Raw genomic sequence first — 9,074 nt, 5'->3', positions numbered from 1 at the left:
TCACCATACACAAATCGTGAAATAACAAGTGGCCACTTGGAGTTTATCCTCAAAGTATTTTTGAGTCACTTAGACAGCCCATTAAGTCATGAAGACATCCACTGCCTGCCAAGAGACGGCCCAGTGGAGCCCTAAAACAGAGCCAGACAGTCTTTTTGTATCAGTTGTAAGATGCGTATGCATGCAAATATTGCAAAGCCAACTTTATTAAGGTCATAATTTCTGTCATAGCCTAAAAGCCAAGGGTAGTTATGGCCAATGTAATACCTCCAGGGTAGACCGCGGAGCAGCCAGTTTAAAGAGAGAAATGGGGATTAATGATAGGTTTATGTCTCCAACATCGTGACTCTGCAGAACAGTGAGAATGTCAGAAAAAGATATACAGATGTTCTTCATATCCATCATCCAAATATGAAAATAATACCACTGTCCCAAAAAGAAGTATACATTAACTACAAACAAACGTTGAAACTGATCATTATATAAACCATGCATCACACAGTTCGTAAACTCAAGTTTTGAGAATGTATACATGACAGTACATGAAGTTAAATCTCCAATGGAATCAGTGAAGCTCATCTTTCCTTTTTAGATGTTAATACTTGAGACATATTTATTTGGTTCTGAAATACTGATTATCTGAGAGGACATTCCCACAATAAAGGGTTTTACTTCCTTCCTGAAACACTCAGGATGTCAGCAAGGTCTTTTATCTCTTGCTTTCCACAAACTCTTTTTTTCCAGCTCCATTCATCCTTTTTTCGGAGACACGTATGTCAAAACATGCATATTGTATGAATCCAATTTCATGGGTTTTAGATAATTGTGGGGTATAATTGATAATTAACCGTGAAGACAATACTACAATAAGTTATAATTGCATTGGCATTGGGAATTAAGTGCCAATAAAATGTATCCTAAAAAATCTGTAAACAAAACCATCCACCAAAGCACATTTCTAACCAAATGTTCTGTTTTTTAAAAGTCTTTTTTGTTGTTCATGTTACAGTACAATTGGCTTTGTTCTCAAGGCATTCATTTCTTCCAACTTATACTCCGTAAAATGAATTCCAGACATGGCCATTCTTGCGGGATGTGTCAAACATAAATGGTTGGAGTTAAACAGAGTTTTGCATATTTTGTGCGTGTGCCATACTGTGCTGTAACATGTCACAAACTTCTCATCTAACAGCTCTTTACCAAATTTAGTTCCTTCCTAATGCCTAACAAAACCACAGCAGAGGCTTGCTCCAAAGCCAATTATCTGACAGGCTATGAGAGTACACACAAACTGTAGCTCAGATACAATGTGCATGGTACACAGTGTTTTGGATCAATCCTGTTGGCTCTGATGTTGTCTGATGACTCACAAGCTCTGGGGGCAAGAGGCTATATGTTTGGGGATGCCGTGTAGCCAGCGAATATGCAGGCCAAGACTTCCTTTCCTGTGCGCTGTTCAAGACTTACAGTTCAATTTGCAGTAGTTGAGAATCGACGTGTAAGACTGGGTCGTTTCACAAATAGCCAGTTGACAAGCTAATTTCAAACCAGTAACAAGTTAAATTGTATATAGCCGCTGCGTTCCGAGATTGCAATAATTTAGCTCTCCACACACACCGTTAGCTGCAATCAACCAAAGCCTGCTTGCATGTGATTGGTCAATACAACACAGACTAGAAACAGAAAACTTTTTATGCCAAAATCTTATCCCATGGTCTACAGATTCTATGACTGCAGAATTTATTTATAGATATTACTTAACAATATAATAAGAAATTGGGAGAAACAGTTTGAAAAACTGAAGAATTTAACTCTCACAACTTTACCAATAATCCACCTTGACCAACCAGGGAAAACAATTAGGAAAGGAGGAAAGTACCGTGTGTACTTTCCAATGTGTTATTATCAAAGTCTCATCCTCTTGCCATCTGATAAATCTAAAGCAAATGTGATGTTTGATTATGTAACAAAGAACAACCAGGACACACTTAATTCCTCAAAAAGATGGTCTGATGAAACTAAAAGGGTTAAGGTTAGTGAGTACTATTTGAAAATTAAAAAAAAGAAATGACGTCAATTGTGCCATTCAATTTTACTGGCATCTGTTGGCAAATGACAGAATTGTTGTAGATGGAGGTTGTTGTTCAGTGTCTCACCAGTTTCCTTGTTTACTCCATCCTGGTCAAGCGCAGAAACAATAATCCACCCTGGGAGAACTGCCACTGTCATGGTGTTGATCGAATGTTTCTGTTCTAACCCAGATCTTGCGACCAGGACTCTTACAACTTCAGATCAAATATATACACCAAGAGGATGATTGCAACGTAAGCCTTCAGTTAGCATATTGTTATGCGTTTCCCAGTTATTTTATCTAGATATATGAGCTGGGTTTTACCAGAGGAAGGCCATTTGGGATCGAAATATTGTCCTGAAGAGTTACCGAGCACCTACAAAGAATTTAAAGAGGTGCATGAGCCCCCTGATGCTTGCCCTTTCTTAAGAAGGTAGAAACAGCCTGTGTCCTGCATTAGTTCATGAATCCTATTGGAGAAGGTGTTTCGCTAACATTCTTGCTGTAGCTGCATGGCATGGTGGTCATGGGGGTTAAATGGGTCCTCTGTGTGGTTCTCTCCGGGTTCTCTGGCCTCCTCACACAGTCCAACGACATGCAGCTTAGGTTACGTGTGATAAGAGCGTGAATGATTGTCTGTCTCAATGTGTTTGCCCTGCAAATGTTAGGTGACCTGTTCAAGGTGTACCCTGGCTTCACCCAATGTCAGCTGGGATTGGCTCCAGCCCCACCCTGATCGGGATAAGTGGAAAAAGGAGGATTCTCACTGTAGTTTCTTCAAGGGTGCAATTTCACACTGCAGAGAAAGAGAGGAAAGCATCTAACTCATTAACACAAAATAAATATCCAAAAGGAAAAATACTCAGAATTCATCGCATATAGGTATGAAGTAGTGGTGTTGTGGGGCAGTACATGTTATGATTGGCTTAATATATGACTGCATTATAAGAAATTATTTTTTGTATGGTTGGGACATTTGTTTAAAAAAATGATCATACTACAAACCAATGTATTCAACCTCAACATTAAGATTGATAACACTTTCACATAAGCCGTTCTGTCAAGTAAAAAAATAAAAATGTATGTGTTGCTTAAATGTTTTGGGAAGCTTTTTCTTTGAAACTCTTCCCACTACTTGAAAATAAAGATTGATCATATTTGAAACAACATGCCCAGAACGTTGGCTGCTGCCAACATGTGTTTGCCATATTGGTGCTCAAATGCATATCTGCATATTTTTATTCACAAAGGGCATGTTCCTTTAGCAGGATGTGCAATGCCAATCACTCCTAGTTCAAAACATTCCTATATTGTCATTTCACAAAGTGCAACAAAACCACAAAAATACTAATAATCTTGAATTATTATAGCTCACAAATTGAATCTGTACCTTTAGTTCAGTCAATAAATGTCAAATTCACATGCTGCTATTTTGAATAAAATTAGTTTATATCACAGTTCTGACATGTTTTACAAAGAGTGGGCAGACTCGATGTTAGTCTACATAATTGAATAGATGTGTTCTTATTTAGGACTAAATAAGTCTAGGAAGTAACAGCCCGATATTTGAGAAGAGAAATGTTTGGAATTCTTCTTGGGCATGTCTTCTCAGATGACACATAAACATGTTGTGTTATTCTCAGACAATTTGAACCAGGTGAGCTCCATGCTCTGAGATTTCAAGTGGAACGCACTAGTGAAAAATCCGAAAGTAAACAGAATTAATTCACTCACTACAAAGAGATCTAAATACTCATCCACAATTTGACCTTTGTGCATATGATGTGCACTACGGTAAAGGTTTTATTTGATGGGTATCAGCTAATGTTTGCCCAGACCAAATGAAAGAGGCTCATGTCATGAAGATTTGAGACATAACATCATTGAGCCAGCGAGTGAAAGAGGCCTGTAAATGTTTGAGGCAAATAGCTCAACTGTAACAGATGTTTGAACAATCCAGATGGGAATTCTCAAACCTTTAAACTTAAGAAACCTGCAGTAGGGAACTCATAGGCTTTAAGTTCTAAGACGTTGTCATGTTATCTTATTTTCTGTAAGGTATTTGTATTTTTTAACTGCTTTTCGACATTTTTATTTTGTTACTTGTGAAGTTTTCCTATCCTTTTTCCTTCCTTTTTGAAACAACGTGAAGAGTTGAATTCAAAGCCCACAGTTTGCATGGGTGCACTGTAAACAAATATTCTTCTTCTGTGGGCAGAAGAGTACACACCTAACAGCGATGCCTCAATGTACTAGTCCCGCCCTAGATATATTCTCTGTCACTGCAGAAGTTTAACCATTGGAGCAAAGAAAAAGATTTATGTACATGTAACATGTAAGGTTCAGGTGTTCGCTGACTCTAATGGTCAATACATGTGTCTCTTTATATAAAACTATGGAACATATATTATTAAAACACATTTGCCATCACCATTAGTAACCACATGTGTTTCCCTATCAAACATGACTGAAATATGAAGGAGTATAAAAAGTATTAAAGCTGCATTTACAATCAAAGTAATGAAAATGTGTAAAAAAGAAAGAGATGCTTGTAGTAATAATAGCAAAGAGATGTATCTGTAGTTTCCCTCTGCTTTATGGATCTTTATTGTCTTTCAACTCATTCTTTTGCTTTTATAAGCTTTTATAAACCCAAAATATGCTTTTCTTCATGTTGCGATCATTTTTATCATTTATTTCAACAAGGCGAAGTGGGCCTTCAGTAACAAAAGGACTGTCACCTAAAGGGATGTCACGTCTGCCTCTGCATTAATATTAGTTCAAAACAATCAACCATTCATTGCCTCTCATCTATAACAGAGCAGTACAGGGTGAAATACCGTTAGCTAGAACTACCTTTATTTGACTGACACATCCAAGACGAAGGTATTTTAAGGTGTGCATGGTCATGGAGTTTAATGCCATAAACTGTCGGTTTTGCTCTGGAAGGTGCACAAGAAGTTGATATACTCTATATTGGCCAGTGGAACATGAATCTTTACTCCATTGATCATAATTAGAAAACTCTTTGCTTTATAGCCAATCTGAAAGGATACACATATCCATAATATATTCTGAAAATAGTGGCATCAGTTGTGTCTGATGGTAATTTGATTTATTCAAATTCAATTTGAGATATGGCCTACTTCAAATAATATCAGATGCCAACATTTGCTCAATTTTTAGTGCAAGCTACTTCAAACAAATATGTAAGATGAAATGTGAGTCTTTAATAGTTTAAAAAAAAAAACATATTTACAACATCTGTTACGGCTGTAAGAAGAAAGACTAATTTGACCCTAATCTTTGGATGGATGTTGTTTCAATTTGGTTGCAGAACAGAACCAGAAATATTTTTTTCTTTATCTCTGAAATGAAAAAGGCTTCAGATTGATCTGAAAAGAGATAAAAGAACTCAGGATAAAATGGTAAAAGTCTGTATCAGATCATACATTTTATGTTCTGGGATTTGGATCAGTGAATGCTGTTAATGATCAGACAAGATTGCAAGTTACAAGGAAACATAATTCTTAAGTTTGACATTTGTTCACATCTTAATTTAGTTCAGAGCACGAAGAACTAAACATATGCATTGCAAATATGAGCTTTCTGACCATAGTTTCTGGTTGTCTATTTTGTAATAGTAATTTTTTTATTCAATAATAATTCCTTGCAATAGTGACACACTGTGAATGATTCCTTTTTAGTATAAAATGTGTGATTTTACCTATGTGCACGACAATCCATTGATCCAAATAAAAAAATATCTATACCTTTTTTTTTCCAATCATGACAACTCATTAACTGTTTTTTTTTTTTTTTTAAATGCTACAGATTTGCCATATTAACTATTAATTCATCTATTGTATGTATAACTAAACAAATTCAGATTTACACAAATATACAAAGTCTAGTCCTGGCTGAATATGAGCCCTGCACATTGATACTATGTCAGTTTACTTTCTGGTGCCAGATGCTATATGCAAGAACACAATCGCTCCACTTAATAACATGCAAATAAGCATTATGTCTGAGACAGACTGTATTCTGTCAAGTGGTGCACGAAAAAACTGAAACCATTGTATGGCCATTGAGGGGTACATTATAAGAAATTAAGGTTATATACCTCAGTGTTTGCTAAACCTCTCCTTACTTTTTCAGCTCCTTCACTCTGCTGCACTCTCTCATCCCCTTTCCCTGTATGGTGCATGGATTACACAGCTCCAGTCATGCTTCTTCTCTGTGACCAATATTGTTTATGTTTCACTCAACCATGATTCGCCTCCCACAGATGTTCTGGAACTGTCCAGAGTGTTAATCACAAGTAACGTCCTCCATGGTATAAAGGATCCTGGCGTTGTTTCAACCATCCCCGAACATCTCCATAAGGCTGGTGTGTTTTTCTCATCCAGAGGCTAATGAGTTCATTAGCACTTGGAACTCAAAGGGGCCCCTTAAAGTGTCTTAACTTACAAGACAAAAGACTTTAAGTACTGGTATCACTCACTACTGCATAGCATACAATATTTTCAATAATATTTTAGGTGGGAAAAAGTAAGACTTGCCAATATGCATGCCTAGGATTTTTATTTATACTTTTCTTTCAAATACCTTGATAGTGATAAAAGTGGTTAAGTTTTCTCGTTCATTCCTATTGCGGAAATTAGTTGACATAAGCTATTTTATATTATTATTAATATTATTATATGTTTGATTTCTGTCTGGAATTAATTGATAAATTCCACGGTCTTATACATTGTACCAAACCAAGCCTTTGCCCATTAAAAAATATAAAAATTCATGCAATTCTTTTTCACTCAGCTGTCAACACCCTGATCTCAGCCCCCATCACCACAAACACCTCCCTAATGTATGTGTGTGTATATATATATATATATATATATATATATATATATATATATATATATATATATATATATATCATGTAAATACCCGTTTATACTGTCCATACTGACAATAAAGTTGAATCTGAAACAAGCTCAAACTTGGATGGATTATGTAAAACAAAAATAATTTAACATGAGTTGTCACATTGATCTCTAGTCTCTTTGCCATACTGCTAGTTATGCATTAAAGTAAAAACAATGCACTTCTGATGTAGCAATTGCTTTACTTGTCTCTTAAAAATTCATTTATTTATTCATTCATTTATTCATTGCTCTACTACTCTTAAAAATAAATAAGGAAATTCAATTTCAGAGGATTGGTTAACCTCCATACTTAGCACCATTGGACTGACGGCTCCATCATTACAGACACATGTTCCAATGAGAAACATCCAAATATATAGCTTAATTAATTAATGTTTAATAACTTTGGATATTTTTTGAAACACAAGTAGCATTGAGCAGCTTTACAACACTGCTTGATTAGTGTTAGGACTTGTGGCAAAAAACAAAGGAAGAGAAACCTTTGTTTTAGCAAAAGCTGCGCAAACCTCCATCAGGTGTTAAAATCTCACCTATGTGTGAGATTTGGGTCAAATCAAATATGTTGCCTGATTGGTTGAGGCCGCAGGAAGTCCCTTTGATGTACCCATGATGTCACCAAGGCTATATAAATCACTATTGAGAATACTATCGCAGTCAGCAGAGAAAGAGAAGTATAACTTCTACGCCCCGCTCCTTTCATATTCAAGTTGACATTTATCGGTTGTAGAAGGAAGACATTGTGTACCGTAACTGTTATGCTTGTTGTTGCTGTGATAGTGTTGTTCCATGCTTTTTAGTTAAAGTTCCAGTGCGATGACTGTCGAGCCTGAGTTTTGCCAGTGGGCCTTGTGCGTGATAGTTACAGTACTTTAAATATAGACAATCTGAGTGAACACCAATTTTAAGACTTTATCTGCAGTTTGGTTATTGCTCCCTGATCCTTTTTATTGTTAATATATTTTAATAGTTTTATTGATATTAATAATTGAATTAATGTCAATTTCGTTTTCCGACTTGCTAATAACTTAACACACTCCTGCCAGTTTCCAACATTAGTACAAAAAAAAACAAAGAATGCAGTAAAGGTTTTTATTGGCAATTCCTAATGGCACGGTCTGATGTCAGCACGAAGACATTAGATTGCTTCGCGTGACTTTACAAAATTGCCATCAGTTATGTAACCTCAACTCCTCCTTTAAAAACAGTTAGAAGCCACAGGTCTGGTCATCACCCCTTTTTTTTAGCGATGCTGGCATAGTTGTTCTCGTTAGGGTTGAATTGCGCTTCAGGGAGCATTGAGGACAGACGTTGTGGCTGTTGGCAATGTGGTAAGAGCCCCACACACTCTAGGACACCAGAAGCCTAAATGGATCTGCAGAGACATGCAATTTAAAAGACACTCCTCAAAAAGCATGTCCTTACCAACAGTTAGTTCAATAATAGATGCTTCCAGAAATATTAATTTGAAGCAGAGAAGAGACATTTTATGGGGATCAGGGTACATTACCGCTGCATTATATAGCATTTAGGTCCACACTACTATTTAAATACCAAAAGATGTAGCCATGGCACACATACATTGGTACCTTTTTTATGCACCTGTTAGGTGTCAAACCTAGGGTAGATATTTATTTTAAAAGTATTTTAGATGTGAATTCCTCAGTACTTCCCGACCGCAATCAATGGCTGTCTCAGGCCTGTGAAAATGATTTCCAATCATTTCGTTCATCCTGCATGAAATATTTTAACGACCTACCTACCTTTCTACCTGCATGTGATGTCAGTATCAACAACGCTGCCCTGTACCCCTCGTCAACGCTCTCTGGTGGACTTGTCTTTTAGCAGTCTCGGATAATGCACGTTCATGTGTTTTCGGGAAGGGCCCGAGGGGAGGAGCCAGTACTTTTTCGGTTGGATCATTACCCAATAGCTTGCTGGTTTCTCCAACGTTGACTCGTCCGGTTTACCTAATATGAGTCTGGACATACTCTGGTTTTATGTGACACTTTTGCCGGAAGGGGAAATTGATTGTGCCATTTCTCAGCTATTAC

This window comes from Clinocottus analis, unplaced genomic scaffold (assembly GCF_023055335.1).
Source record: "Clinocottus analis isolate CAN_PGR_092001 unplaced genomic scaffold, fCliAna1.0.p SCAF_9, whole genome shotgun sequence".
NCBI lineage: Eukaryota > Metazoa > Chordata > Actinopteri > Perciformes > Cottidae > Clinocottus > Clinocottus analis.
The sequence above is the reverse complement of the archived record's forward strand: the minus strand, read 5'-3'. Positions refer to the sequence as shown.